The sequence below is a fragment of the Lynx canadensis genome, chromosome B4 (genome assembly GCF_007474595.2).
Source record: "Lynx canadensis isolate LIC74 chromosome B4, mLynCan4.pri.v2, whole genome shotgun sequence".
NCBI lineage: Eukaryota > Metazoa > Chordata > Mammalia > Carnivora > Felidae > Lynx > Lynx canadensis.
This window is the reverse complement of record NC_044309.1, coordinates 105,249,069-105,265,005: the sequence shown is the minus strand read 5'-3', so window position 1 is coordinate 105,265,005 and position 15,937 is coordinate 105,249,069. Positions and strand designations below refer to the sequence as shown.

At 35.7% G+C, this 15,937-nt stretch overlaps 1 protein-coding gene and 1 non-coding gene across 2 annotated transcripts in view; both read right to left on the bottom strand.

Annotated features, from left to right (window-relative positions):
* TMTC2 (transmembrane O-mannosyltransferase targeting cadherins 2) overlaps positions 1–15,937 on the bottom strand; it is a 403,012-nt gene that overhangs the window by 185,364 nt on the left and 201,711 nt on the right. The gene's annotated exons all lie outside the window — the stretch shown is intronic.
* Positions 3,641–3,786, bottom strand: LOC115519644. Its single transcript, XR_003970620.1, has one exon. It is a non-coding gene; the product is annotated as a U12 minor spliceosomal RNA (small nuclear RNA).

Below are 15,937 nucleotides of genomic sequence, written 5' to 3'. Positions count from 1 at the left end.
ACACATAATACTTTTAAAAAAATCTGTGTTTTGGGGTGCCTGGGTGGTTCAGTTGGTTAAGCGTCTGACTTCTGGTTCCGGCTCAGGTCATGATCTCACAGTTTTGTGAGTATGAGCCCCGCATCAGGCTCTGTGCTGGCAGCACGGAGCCCTGCTTGGGATTTTTTTTTCTCTCTCTCTGCCTCTGTCCTGCTCATGCTGTCTCTGTCTCAAAATAAAGAAGTACACTTTAAAAAAAATAAAAAATAAAAAAGTATGTGTTTTCTCTTTGCTCTTTCTTTTTCACCCCAAGTAATCATGATGTTTCAACATTCAAAAGACCAAACCTACACTATTAACAACTGTCCGTACAGTCTGCAGACTTAGGACTCAAGCCTGGATGCTTCTGCTGCCTTTCTTCTTTACCGAAAGGAGAGGCGGTATTGAGTCCTAAAACCAGAGTCCTTCCCAGGCAGAGGGCAGGGATGAGAAGCCTTTTGTGTATCGAGAATATACTTATTTGGATAATTACTGACTTTATCTGAAGAATGAAAGGGGTTTGGCGGTATCAATTTTTAATGAATAAAAAAGTGTAGAATCTTTCAGTAATGAAGTTGCCTGTGTGCCCTGCTAATTTAACACTGTGCCTTAATTTACTAGTCTGTAAAACAGGAAAAATAATTAGTATTTCATGGGTCTTGTGATAAGGATTAAAGGTGTTAAGACACGTGGCAAACACTTAACAAATATTTGCTATTATCATTAATATTATTGTGATTGGTGCTCTTTTGCAATTTACCATGTCAAGCATTGCTTATAGAAACAATGTCAAATATAACGCATTATATGCCATTATGTTATCTACAGAGAATAATAATCTTCTATATTTGGAAAGTCATATAACTCCTTTTTCCTCTGATGGAAAACAGAGTGAAAGCACTGCACTTACAATTACTCATCACTTAATAATGTCACATACCACACCACACCGTTGAAATGGATCGTCTCACTGAGCTCTCAACACCGACCTGTACATAAATACCCCATCTACTCTGTGAGTGAGGAAACAGACTCAGAGACACTAAAGAAGTTGCAAAGTTAAAACAAAAGCATTAGAGCAGGAATTCCAATCCAAGAGTGGTGGCTTCCAAACTTTTTCCACCATTCACCTAAGATTTTCATACCACATTTCATCTTTCACTGCAAACCAACTTTCACACACTACAAATCAGACCTTGGCATTATGAATCCATGAAAAATTGAATCCTTAAGCTGAAAGATAAAACTTAGTTTTAAAATATTGTCAAATTAGTTTATAATATTGACAGTTTATAATATTGAATTAGTTTATAAGTTTATAATAATTGTCAAATTACTTTATAATATCCAATAATATAATATTGGAATAAAATTCCAATATTAAGTTCAGTAACAGGAAATATAGCAGGAAAAGCATATAGTAAAGTAAGTTATAATTATCTTCAAACTTAATAGGTATAATGTCACATGTATTTTATATCCAGTCCTGCTTCTCCCACCATCACCATTACCAAATTAATAAAGTATGGATCTATGGAAACTTCTAATAGCCAGGTTGTTTTCAACCCACTTCACTTCTCTCAAAGTTCTGCTTTGATTGTGGCATTAGTGAATGAAAGCATATTTACATTGGAATCACTCCACAGAAATGCCTCCAAGTATTAATTTAAGCATCAGGAAAGCACCATCATAATACTATCTCATCCAACCCATACTCTTGGAACACAGATGCTGAACAAAAAACCAATAGCAAAGAACTGATTTGAATATTTTAAGGCATTTCTTTTCAGGAACTTACATCTCAATTAAATAATAAACTAACAAGTGTTTCTCTTTTTAATAGTCAACAGACATAGAGTTATGCTCAGAATATGTTTACTGAGTTGGTCATTTATTCATTTATGTACGTATCTAATTATTAAACAAATATTTGCTAGCACCTAGTCGGTGCCCGGAACTTTATTAGGGGCTGGGTGCACAGACCCATACATACATACAAGTTCTCACCCACGTGGAGCTTATGTTTGAAGTGGCTTATGTGAAGAGGAGTGGGGAAGGAGGACCACACCAGAGAATAAATGGGTTAACTTCAGATAATGCTAAGTGCTACAAACAAAATAAAACAAAGCTAGGTAGACTGAATGAGGCCAATTTATACAGATAATCTTAGACACAGGGAAATGTATGTGATATCTAAGGACTAAACGATAAGGAGCTCAGCCTTACAAAGATTGGTGATGCCAGATAAGGGGAAGAGTAAAAGCAAAGGATCCAGGGTGGCTTCCACTGGGACAGGCAGCAAAAGAGATGGTTATTTCAAAGTGAGAATACAACTCAGAATTAAAAACCACCTGCAAGGTTATCTGTGGCAAAGCCACAATGTAATACCATGTTTCTTGTTCTTTGTCCAGATGGAAGCCTCTCACATCTTTATGATTCAGTCATTGCCCTAGGTGACTGGGACAAGAAAAAGAAAATTCCCAAATCAAGCATATACTTGTATTTATTTTTTTTTTATTTTTTTAACGTTTATTTATTTTTGAGACAGAGAGAGACAGAGCATGAACAGGGGAGGGGCAGAGAGAGAGGGAGACACAGAATCTGAAACAGGCTCCAGGCTCTGAGCTGCCAGCACAGGGCCCGACGCAGGGCTCGAACTCACGGACCGTGAGATCATGACCTGAGCCGAAGTCGGACGCTTAACTGACCAAGCCACCCAGGCGCCCCAAGCATATACTTTTAAAACAATTTTACCTACTTGTGGAACAAAGAGGAAGGAAGGAAAAAAGTGGGGGATGGGGAGGGTAGACTTTGATGTCCTGAACTCATCAGACTCTCACCACCAGGCTATATTTTTCTATTATATATTACACATTCTTACAGAATACCAACTTGAGACAAGATTACTTTCTTTTTTTTTTATTTTTTTTTATTTTTTTATTTTTTTAATTTTTTTTTTTCAACGTTTATTTATTTTTGGGACAGAGAGAGACAGAGCATGAACGGGGGAGGGTCAGAGAGAGAGGGAGACACAGAACCGGAAGCAGGCTGCAGGCTCTGAGCCATCAGCCCAGAGCCTGACGCGGGGCTCGAACCCATGGACCGTGAGATCGTGACCTGGCTGAAGTCGGACGCTCAACCGACTGCGCCACCCAGGCGCCCCGAGACAAGATTACTTTCAATCCATGATAAATGAGACAAAGCAAGATTACTTCATAATTTGACTAAACAGAAAAAAGAAAAAGGCCAGTGTACAACCCAAGAAACACCAAAAACATCCCTCTCTCTTCCTAAATGAATGGCCTCTTTATCCAGTCACAGAATTGATTCAGCATCCAATCTAGAGAACACCCTGCTTCTTTAGACGCTCTCCCAAATCACCCAACCAATATTCAAATTCTATGACACAACCTCAGGATGCCCATGATGTGGTGTTCCCTCAGTGCAAGTAGTAATTAAGCCAAATTCCTCACTATCACTGTGTTCCTGATGGTCTTAGGCTGAAAGGCATCACACTCAAATATGAAAACAATTCCTTTTCAAAATCCCCCCCCCCTTTTTTTCCCCCTCAAGCTCATTTATTACCTGCATACCAGTCTCCTCTTTCAGTGTTAAAGAAGAATGGACAGATCACCACTACCTGGCTTCCTGCAAAGTGGGCAGGTCACCTTAGGGCAAACTACCAGCTCAAATATTTGTCTCAAATTAGCAGTGAGCATTCGGGTGTCCCCCAAATCATTATTTTCCTTAGTCATAAGTTTAAGGCATCAAAATCCCTTTTTTCTTAAATAACAGTTCTTCAGTACTGTGTTTACCAAAATACATTTTAGGTTTTGGGTGTTTGTTTGTTTGTTTTTTGGTGTAAAAACTGCTGTCACTATTTCCACACATTCAAATTTAAATATGATTAATTATTGCATCACTGCTACAAAAACTCAATGCTGGGGGCTCCTGGGCAGCTCAGTCAGTTGAGTGTCCAATTTCGGCTTAGGTCATGATCTCATGGTTTGTGAGTTTGAGTCCTGCATTGGTTTCTGTGCTGACAGCTGGGAGCCTGGAGCCTGCTTCGGATTCCGTGTCTCCCTATCTCTCTCTGCCCCTCCCCTGCTCACACTCCATCTCTGTCTCTCAAAAACAAATAAACGTTAAAAAAAAATTAAAGAAAAAAACCCTCAATGCTAACATAAAGATCACTTCTAAATACATAAAACTGTCTTATAGAATATGACCTAAAATTTAAAAATTCCACTGGGGTCAACTAAATAGTAATTCTTTTCATAAAAGTGATCATTTATCGTATTTCAATAAAAAATTTTTAAAAAATCAATGAATTAAAAAAAACATTTAAAATTTAGCTATCACAGATATGGTTTAGAAGAAAACACATTGAAGTGAACTATAAAAAGTATATTTTAGGAGGGCTAACATCATGATTTCACAGCTATATAATTATCCTAAAGACTTAATCAGAGTAGCCATGGTTTTCTTGTTATTTTTTTTTTTACTTAAATTTGATGATATCAACCAAGTCAACTTTTTTTTATATCAGATCAATTTTTAAATGTAGCTAGTCTGAGTAATTGAAACTACCCAAACTATCCAAACTTGAATAATATGGAGGAATATTCTAAGGCTCATGGGTAGGACAATTTAACACGATTAATATAAAAATTAATTAACATTAATTTTCCCAAAATTAATCTATAAATTCTAAGTAACTTCAATCAATATTTTTGCATTGTTTATTAGTATACTCAGAAAATGTATTCTAACCACAATCTAGGAGAAATATAAAACTTGAGTTTTATACCATATTTATCATATGCAAAGGTAAATTCCAGATAGCTTTAAAAGTTAAATGTGAAAAGATAAAGCTAACAAGGATATGTAAGAGAATATCTTGTGGAAGGAGAAGAGATTTCTTAGAAAGACCTTCAAATATAACTCAAAAGGTTTACAAAATGATGAATTTGAGTATCTCAAAATTAAAGACTTCTAATTATTGAGGGATAACAGGGACAAAGTTAAACATGCATTAATACATTAGGATAAGATATTTCAAACATTTAAATAAAAAGAAGAAAAAACTCCTAACAAAGCAACCAGAAAAAGATAAATCCAACAGAGAGGGGAAAAGGATCGGCAAAGGAAATGAACATAAATTAAAACAAAATAAGTAAGTTAAAGCATCTTAACTAATATCCAAATTCCTTAGCAATCCAGAGAAACATAAATGAGAACAATGAAATTTGAGACTGGCAATATTTAGAAAACCGGATAAAACCAAGTACTAGTGGGATTGTGGGGGAAGGCCCAGTGTACTATCTGGTGGCAGTGTAAGCCTGAGACAGCCATCCTGTTGGGCCATTTGACAGAACTCAGTCAAATCAACAAGATTCACCAAATCCAGGATAAGCCCTAACCAGCAATCCCATGGCCAAAGAAATGTTCATCGAAGAGAACACGTAAAAGGGTGTTTAATGCAAGCCTCTTAGTGTTGGCTGGTAGTGGAAAGCAATCAACATGTCCATCATGGGAGTACCACGTGGGAAATAAACTTCATGTATTACTATGCACGGGTGAGGACCAACAAACGCCATATAAACACTGACACATGAATGGACCTTAAAAAGCCAACAAAGAATCAAAATATCAGGTGCATTCTGTGTCACAACACTAGCTATAAATGTTAAAAATTCATTTCACCCAAAATATCACTACACATTTTGCAAAGGCATACTACAAATCTAAGGATGAAAATCAAGTACATTAGAGCAGTTGTCTATGGTGCAAAGGGAAGATGAAGTTAGGAAGAGTTAATGGGAATAAACACATGAATAAAAGAGAGGAAACCTGAAGGGATTATCCTGGTCATGATCAAACTGGCCATGAACCTAGGAATATAATTAATCTAACTGTCTACAACTGGGTTAGGTGGAGAGGGGACACAGGGGAAATGGAGGGGAGGGAAGGAAAGGAAGGAAGAGAGAGAAGAAAAATTAAGGTCTCACATTCTTTTAAAATAGAGACAGGGTTATCCTATATCCTACTTAAGGAATAAGGAGTTTTAACATTCACTAAACTTTTTCTTGTACTAAGACAATCAGAAACAGATGTCTGGGATTATCTTCAAATTTTCACTTGGTAATTACACTTTGGCCCAACAGAACTAAAAGATCTTACATTTTCATTAATATTTAATGTCACTTACATTTTTTTTTTACATTTTTAGGCCCATATATTTTAGTGATGCACTCATTTCATAAATGTACTTTTTTTAAAGTACAGTTTTATTGAAATAAAATCTCTGAAATTCATCCAAGAAATTATGATGAAGCCTAAAAAAATATCTCATTGCTTTTAAAGTCCATACTTTAATAGACAGGGTACACACATGAAATCTAATTCACACTTTAAACTCTGAAGATAATATAATAAAGCTCTTCTTTGAAGTTCAAAAAATGTTAATTAGTTATTTCTAAAATCTCTATGTAGTTTTTAAAAGTTCTTCCCAATAGCATCTCAAAATATTCAGAGTATTCATCTTATTTTTGTTATTTTACAAAATGAGTGTTAGAAGAAACTGCTTTCATTTGAGAGAACTGCTGTCTCATCTCATGGCCTTACCCTGTAGTACTCTGAGCCTATGCAGAGGAAAAAGTGGAGGGAAGAGGAAGGAGAGAAGAAATTTTAAAATAGATTATGATAATAAAGATAATAAGAGTACTTCCATTATTTAAAGCTTACTATATGCTTTGACAGTGTCCAGAACTTAACCCAATAAAAACCTCTGAGGTATATTACTACACCCATTTCATTGATGAGAAAACAGGAGTTTAACTCCCTAAGTAGCAAAAAGTTATTGACAAGGCAGATCCAGATATTTCCATGCATCAGAATCTACTTAGAGATAAAGCTGTCTCACACTGTCAATATTGAGTTTGAATATAAAGTAGAATAACCTATTATAATACTCAATATTTTTACATATTTAATTGAGGGACTGGAGTATAATATGAAAACAAAATAAATTATTCAAATGAGTCATCAGCCCTCAGAACCACTAGGAGCAAAAAAAATCCTCCAGGGACAACAAAATAAAGCTATCCTGTACCCATATTTCATAATGTATTTTTCATACCACAGAAAAATTAATGCCAAACAATATATTAAGTGTTTTACATTTCTTTGGGAATATAATTTTAAATGTCACATTTTCCAGTTAACTTGTTGGCAATAGAACATACTCTGTAAACAAAAGGTTGTTGCTCAAAGATGCTGGGGACTCGGGTACATTTATCAAGATCTTGTAAGTGCCCTGAAGATGCCTTGCACGGAACAGACATTTAAAAAGCATTGTTTAACAAGCACATGATTTATTCCCCAGGACTAAGCATACAGGATGATTACATGAAGGGAAAGCAAACAGCTACTTCTCAGTATAAGAAAATCAGCTTTAGAAAATCTGACCTATGAAGTTATCTTATTTTCGAAAAGAAAACAAATTTTTTCTGTTGAAATATCAGGAAGTGAAGTAGTTAGAATAACTCTTAACATCTCAAGGGCCCTTCACATTGATATTCAACTGCATCTAAAAGGTATCCACTTACGAAGAAACTTGACCTTAATTCACAATGAAAGCTCCTCTTGTACTTAGTCCACAATCTGCCACAGTTTATTTTATGTTCCTTGAAAGGCAGAAGAACAATTAAATATTCCCATCTTGCTAAAGTTGTTCTAAAGAGAAAATCAAATGTGAGCTCCCTCTAGAAATGCTAAGTGATCTACAGCAATAAATACCTCCAATTTTTTTTTCAAAACCCTCATTCAAATACATGGTATTTCTAAGTTCACAGACTAACTTCAAACTTACACTATTGCAATTTCCTATCTCTTGACAGATTTCACAAAATCCATGGAGGAAGATTTGAGCAATTTTTTCAAGGATATTTTCACTTTATACTAAAAGTCTGAAGACATGTATACTTACTTATCATAAAGGTTAAAATAATTTTCTTATGACTTTGGCATACAGCACTCTTCAAAAAATTAGCTAAGATGAACGACTCCCTTAATATTATGATTTAAATTTAAGCTACTTACCATTCAGGTCTACAGAAGCAATCATGCCTGAGAGTGATCATATCAGCATTTTCATTTCACTGGTGCAATGATCAGGGTCACCAAAATCATTAAGGACACTCACTTTGGACTTCTGCCCTCAGCTCTAACTTATTTTTACCTTAGAACTTTAATATAGGTCTTTAGACTCTATCTCAAAACTTGAGTTCTATGTAAAGATCTGGCAGAATTGAAACATTTAACTACAAAAAATACGGTAATAAATCCTCAATTTTGTTTCCTCCAATATGAGTTACCTGTTTGAAATCAGAATGCTACCACCAAAAAGGGTTAAAAAATTGAAATCTTGCCAGTTATCAAAGCCGGACCAGGTGCAAAATAAAATAAATACAGTAGTGCCTAATGTGTCTGGTAAGAATTATGTCCATTCAGATGACAGGCCTAAATGTTGTGTATATATTAACTCTTAATCCATATAATAAAGAAGAGTATCATCAGTTAATCCTAGAGGAGGAAACTGAGTCTCAGGGAAGTCAAGTGACCTGTATAAACTAATAAAGGTAAAAGTTATGTCTGTCTCATTCCAAAGCCCTTGCTTATAATCACTATGGAACACAGGACTTTAGGTAAATTCCCCAAAATGGGATTACCATAGATATAACTTAAGTATCATTTTAAGTTATAAAGGTTAATTATGTTAAACTTTCTCACTTTAAAGAGGGGGAAAGAAAACTGCCAAAGGAGAATTACAAAGAGCCATGTAACTGCATGGAACTTGCAATAAATGCAATATATATATACAATATTATATGTATATATATATATTGCAATGTATGTATATATATATATATAAATGCAATATATATATATATATATATTATATGTATATATATTTTAAACTACACTCCTTCCATTAGTAAAGACCATAAGGGAGTCAACATTTGTAGCCTGGGCTTTTTACTAATTATTGATAGTCACTCCAGGGAAATAAAAGTCCTTATAAGACGACAAGAACTTATTTTTCCTATAGTAACGAAACCTTGAATTATTACAAGAAAGAACATATTAAGTGGGTAAAAGAAAAGAAACTGTCTAGTTAAGATGTAAAGTGAAAAAGCAGACATAATGTAAAGACTATGATTCATAGGATACCAGAATTCATACCATATACTTTTATGTAATTCTAATTATAGCAATTTTATAATATGCAATTATTTCCTCGTAGTTCTGTATCTTTAGTTACTTCGGATGAACCTGAAACTAAATTTATTCCTATAAAGAAAAAAACAAGTATTAAAAGTGACATGGTAGAATTTAGTAGCCCAATAACATGTTAACACTGTCCTGAAAACATTGTTAGTCACTATAATATCTATGTGCATAGTACAATATCCACATATAAAATTCAGAGCAGGTTTTTGCGTTTCAACACATTTAGAGTTGTTCCTTAGCATCTTAGCATCTGTCATCTCTACCACATTCCTGACACTGATGATGGGCCACCCCCATATCTATAGCCCAGTGTCTGTTACCAGTTCCACTCGTGATCTGCGCTGCTGGGTCTCCCCTGTGCCTGCCTTTATTCATGAACTTCTCTCATCTGTGGTCAGAAGTTTTCCCATGGACTCTCCATTAAAACAAAACAAAAAATCTGCTCTATATCCCTTTCTAATGGCAACGTGCTGTCTGCAAAGTTTCAGAATAACTAACCCACAGTACTATAATAATATCATAGTAAATACAACTGCATTTAGAAGTGTAATGAATTTGGAAGCATCTAAACCTGGAGTTTCTCCTCAGATCTTAAAAACAGACCCTTTTGAGCCTGTCACACTGTTAAAAGTAGACAACAAAAACACTTGGTGAATATATAATCCGGCACACCACATACAGTGACCCTGTTTACATAACAGGCTACTGATTCAGTGCAGGCTTTTTAGAAATTCCTCAAATCTGACTGATCTCTCATGAAGTCAGACTGAGACTGTGAAGTTGTTCAATGGGCACCTTTAGATTGATTATAAAGAGTGGCTGAGTTGCTTCTGATTTTGTATCAGAAAGAGAAATGTCCCAAAGAATCCCTTGCTTCTATCATGGGTGCCATTGTCTGAGTCTGGCTCAGGTCTGAAAGATGAAAAATGCTTAGGAAAGCCAAGAGTTTTTAAACAACAATATCAAGAATCCTAAACAACTCCAGGGGGGAGAAAGAGAATCCTTTTATTTATTTACAAGGGGATCTTTTGTTCTCCTTTTTTAAATTTTGTTTAAATGTTCATTTATTTTTGAGAGAGAGAAAGAACAGTAGCGGGGGTGGGGCAGAGAGACAAGGAGACACAGACTCCAAAGCAGGTTCCATCCAGGCTTGGAGCTGTCAGCACAGAGCCTAAGGTGGGCTGGAATCCAAGAGCCTTGAGATCATGACCTGAGCTGAAGTCAGTTGCTTAACCAACTGAGCCACAAACGCATCCCTCCTTTGTTCTCTTAAAATCGAATCTCATAATCTGCTTTATCTCATAGTGAATCCTGTCATCATTGAATGATGATGCCATCAAATGGCCCAGGTTAGTTTCCTCCTAATGGTCACTAAAAGGAATTTTGATGTGGAAATGTAAAACAAAATACCCGAAACCAAAGTTTTAGTAGAGTCCTGTTACCAATTAGATCTGGGTATACTCAAGTAAATTACTCGAATCTTCCATTTCTTATTAGCAATAGTAAAAGCTGTAATTTAGCAAGCTTGAATTGTGGGCCACACCCTGGCCTGGATATGCTACACACACCCTGTGTGGTACTGCACACTCACTATATAGATCAGCAACTTGAATTTCAGAGGGGTTGTGATAACACTATAAGAATAATGAAAACAGCTATTAAGAGCCTGGGTTAAGATTAGGTCGCACACCTACCTTACTGCAAAATCTGCACTTTTTGCCATGCTATTTCTCCTTAAGCATTCTGCCTCTCAATTTTTCATCTGTGAAACAGGTGTAAAGATGCTTGCCCAAGTTAAACTCCAGCATGACTGAGATGATGAAATAAGATAAGAGATATATATTCTGAAAAGTACATTATTATGGAAAAGGAATGGTATTTCATTATCATCTATTAGAAACACAACCAATTAGATATACACTTTTATAGGACGTCTCCTATATTCAGGATATCTGAGTGTGCCATTGAGAACTATATTGCCAAGTAAATCCAGGCCAACAAAAACAAAACTCAAAGTTTTGAAAATCGTCAAGTTCATATGTTATCCAAAAAAATCTGCTTCTAAATAAAAACATAGTACATCTCAAATATAGTGTATCAGGACACTATTTCATACCTTACATTAGCCTCTCTATATTAATTTTTGACAGTCACTTTTATCAACTCAGCAGCTAGTACTGAACATTGCAAAAGTAGAGTTAATACTAGGGAAAAGGGGCTTTAAAAACATAATTAGTAAAAATACAAATTTCAATAACCCATGTGAGTAAAAAATATTTATGCATGCTAATAAGAAAAAAAGAACAATTATCTATTGAATATGAAATCTCTAAAAACACTAATTACCTTTGCTATATGCACAAATCTTGGGCAACTATCATTTTAAAGTATTTTCCTGTACTTTCAGCTGACTATAACAACAGAATAGAGGGAGGTTAATTGTCTTTGCCTTTTTTTCTGTACAGTTGATGAGATAAAGGTTCTTTAAAAAGGCTACACAGCGGGGCGCCTGGGTGGCTCAGTCGGTTAAGCGTCCAACTTCAACTCAGGGCACGATCTTGGTAGGTGAGTTCGAGCCCCGCGTCGGGCTCTGGGCTGATGGCTCAGCGCCTGGAACCTGCTTCTGATTCTGTGTCTCCCTCTCTCTCTGCCCCTCCCCCGTTCATGCTCTGTCTCTCTCTGTCTCAAAAATAAATAAACGTTAAAAAAAAAAATTAAAAAAAAAAAAGGCTACACAGCAAATACTTCAGGCATTTTTGCATCACTTGAAAAACATGATATTGAAACGAAGAATGCTATTTCTTGTTTAACAGACTTAAATGTACAATCCAGAACACTGTACTTCCAAACAGTGAAAGCAATCTATTACACACAAGGGTAAAATAAATAGGAAGAATCCAAAGGGTCAATGCACTAAATGACATTATCACATCAAGTGAGGTATATAAGAAAGAGAAGGGCTGGTTTAGTCTCCGGAAGTTCTAATCTTAACTAGCTGGCATCACAGCAGGGGATTCTCAGAGGCTATTACAGGACCTTTTGCAACAAACACATCCACTGGGCACATATGAGTGATTAATGAACATTACGACCTATATAAGATGATTAGATTATGTGGTTTGGGGGACATAAATCTATTATTTTATCCATGAGTCTTAAAGTAATATTGACATGCAAACTAATTACATGTCAAGTTGATTAAAACCCATAGAGAAGCTATATTTTTTAAAATTTTTAAATATTTTTCTTAAGTTTATTTTGAGAGGAGAGAGAAAGCATGCACGTGTACAAGTGGGGGAGGAGCAGTGAGAAGGAGAGACAGAATCCCCAGCAGGCTCTGCAGCATGTGGGGCTCGAACTCATGAACTGTGAGAGCATGACCTGAGCTGAGATCAAGAGCCGGACACTTAACCAATTGAGACACGAGTGCCCAGAGAAGCTGTATTTTCCTATCAAATAATCAGAATTGAGGTTAGGACACACTTTTTTAAATCCAACCTTTTAAGTTAAAACCTCAAAAGTAAGTATCTACTCTACGTTCAATTTGGGAATGAGTACCAGTAGCTATAACCAAAGCATGATAGGCCTCAGAGCAAAGCACCACATAACATCTTCCTTCTAGAATCACATCCTAGAGCAAAGAGGCATGGCACGGGAAGGACTTTAGGGATGGTATCGCCTGCCCTCAAAAATGATCTAAAAATCATTATCCTAATGTGGAACAACAAAAGATACTTTAAAATCCCATATCACTGCTTCCAAATAATAGAGTTTCAAAAGCAAAAGTAGTCTCAAATATACCATTTATTTTTTTTTAACTTTTTAATGTTTATTTATATTTGAAAGAGAGAGAGAGAGAGAGCAAACAAGCGCACAAGTGGTGGAGTTGCAGAGAAAGAGGGAGACACAGAATCCGAGCTGTCAGCACAGAGCCCAACGCAGGGCTCGGACCCACAAACTATGAGATCATGACCTGAGCCGAAGTCGGAAGCTTAACTGACTGAGCCACCCAAGCGCCCCTCAAATATATCATTTAGACTGAAGATAAGAAAAATACAGAATACAAAGATTTGTACAATGTCATTAATTAATATGCTCATATTTTCATTACATAAGCCCAGAAACTCACTTCTACTTTAAAACTGTTTCAACACTCATACAAATACAGACAACACTATTCAATCTTAACCACTAGGGTGAACATGACTTGAAGCCAGCCTTGGAAAATATTCAGATTATTAAAAACAGACTTAAGTAGAGAAATGAGGTATTGTATATCAGTATTGCACACCACCAAAGTGTATTTGTAAGACTCAGAGTAAGCCAACTGATGAAGTAAAAACAGATAACCTATCAACGTATCAGAGACCTTCTGGTCTTTGCTGGTTGTCTCATGATATATAATTGAAGAAATTTACTCCCTTTCCCCAAGAGAAGAGAAGAAAGAAGAAAAACGATTTCTCGCATTTATTTTAGAAGCTCCCAGTTGCAATACACAGAGCCCCAAACATTATAAAACTGTGAGCTTCCTCTCCCATCCAGAAGAACTGCACTCACAGAAACAGTGCATTGACATCTCAGTAATCCCTGTTTCTGTCAAAATGTGACTCTCAGCTGTTTTACTAAATATCTCATCCAGTTCCTTCTCTCTAAATTTAAAATCCCTAGAAAGTTTCCTAATTAACATGTATGTCTACACTCCTTCCAAAAAAGATATTAATGTTGATATTTTAATATAATATCCTGCGGCGTTTTACATAAAAGAATTGAATTATGCTGTTTAAGATGACTGAATGAATGTTCAGAGTGGCAGCTAGTATTATTGGGAATTAGAATCCTAAACTCCTAAACGTATGACACAATAAAGCCTCTAATATAGCTCTGCCTTCCAGATGGTCTTTTTTTTTTTTTTTAATTTCTCTCTACTATTTAATCAAATTGGATTATGGTTTCTTACTTGGAAAACAATATTATTATCTTTTAAATCAAAACTTTTAATATGTTTTATCCTTATTCAATTTTTAGTACACTAGTTAATATGTATATTCCTGCTAGATCCCCCTGGCTGGTAATATTCATATTCCAAAATAACATACAAGTTTAATACTAAAAAGCTAAAAAGATGAGATTTCTAATTTAATACCTGTATGTAAAAATAGGGCTCACACTTTGTCTTGGCCATCTTCCCAATAGAATGATATATAAACATTCTCCTACAACTAACCCTTTTTCAAAAATTATTATGAGTTGGAACATCTCAGATTTTTCCATAATCCCGTGAGACTTAACTGAAATCTTTTAAATCCATGATCACCAGTGATGGGTGGATAGGGGTATATGCGTAATAAAGGCTAAACTAAAAAACATGTTCTGTTTGTTTTCTTAAAAACCTGCAGTATCTGCGACATTATCTGTAACTTCTTATTACACCAGGAAACAAATATATTTTACCCCTCTGTGATTTATAACAGTTAAATACCTCTAATTTCATTTTGTATTAGATAGTGCTCTGATATACTTGTCAGCTTACTTTAGTAGCTTGGTTCTCTTTTGTTAAAAGAGAATTTAAAATTTCAAAAATACTAGTTTAAGACTAAACAAATGACTCTATGCTCAAAAATAACTTGTAATACAACTAACCATTTCTTAATAGATGCCAGATTTGAAATCCTTCCTCAGCCTCCCCATCCTGGCAGCAGGTGGAACGCAATGTCCAGACATCCCCTCCTTGTACAGAATGCATAAAAATGCTAGGTCAAAAAATAAAAATATTTGTTAAGGGATGTATTAGTTGGTAGGAAAGTTAAGGGGAATCCCTAGGTCTAGAAACTGCTTGCAAGCAGGAATCCATAAGGGTAAACAGCTCTGAGGATGTCATTCACTCTGCATATGTGACGTTATGATGAACGAGGCCTTGGGCTTTAATCAGCTTTAAGTGAGAGTTCAGATTGCAGAAACCACATAAACTCAAGCCCCTGAAAGCAAACAGCCTAAAGACAAAAGACAAAATACTAGACAAAATCAAACAAACGAGCAAAAAAAAAAAAAAAAAAAAAAACAAACCTCAGAGGAGAAGGCAAATGCATTCTCTGTCAAAAATATCTGGGGGCGCCTGGGTGGCGCAGTCGGTTAAGCGTCCGACTTCAGCCAGGTCACGATCTCGCGGTCCGTGAGTTCGAGCCCCGCGTCGGGCTCTGGGCTGATGGCTCAGAGCCTGGAGCCTGTTTCCGATTCTGTGTCTCCCTCTCTCTCTGCCCCTCCCCCATTCATGCTCTGTCTCTCTCTGTCCCAAAAATAAAAAATAAAAAAAATCCTTTAAAAAAAAAAAAATATCTGGACAAACAGAAAAAAAAGAATAAAAAAATTCCCTGGGAATTCCTATACATAAATCCACCTTCACAAAGTTTGGGGCAACACAACATCTGTTGTTCAAATCCTCTCAAAGTAAAAATATGTTTTAAACTAATCTTGCAACAGAGATTTCCAAAAAGATAGTGTGAGAACATTATGTATAGCTTTGTGCAAATAAATTTGAAACTAGTTAAACTGAACAAGATCCAGGAAGAAAAAAAAAATCCTGAAATCGATCCAAAAGTCAATCTTAAATGTTTTCAAAATCATGGAA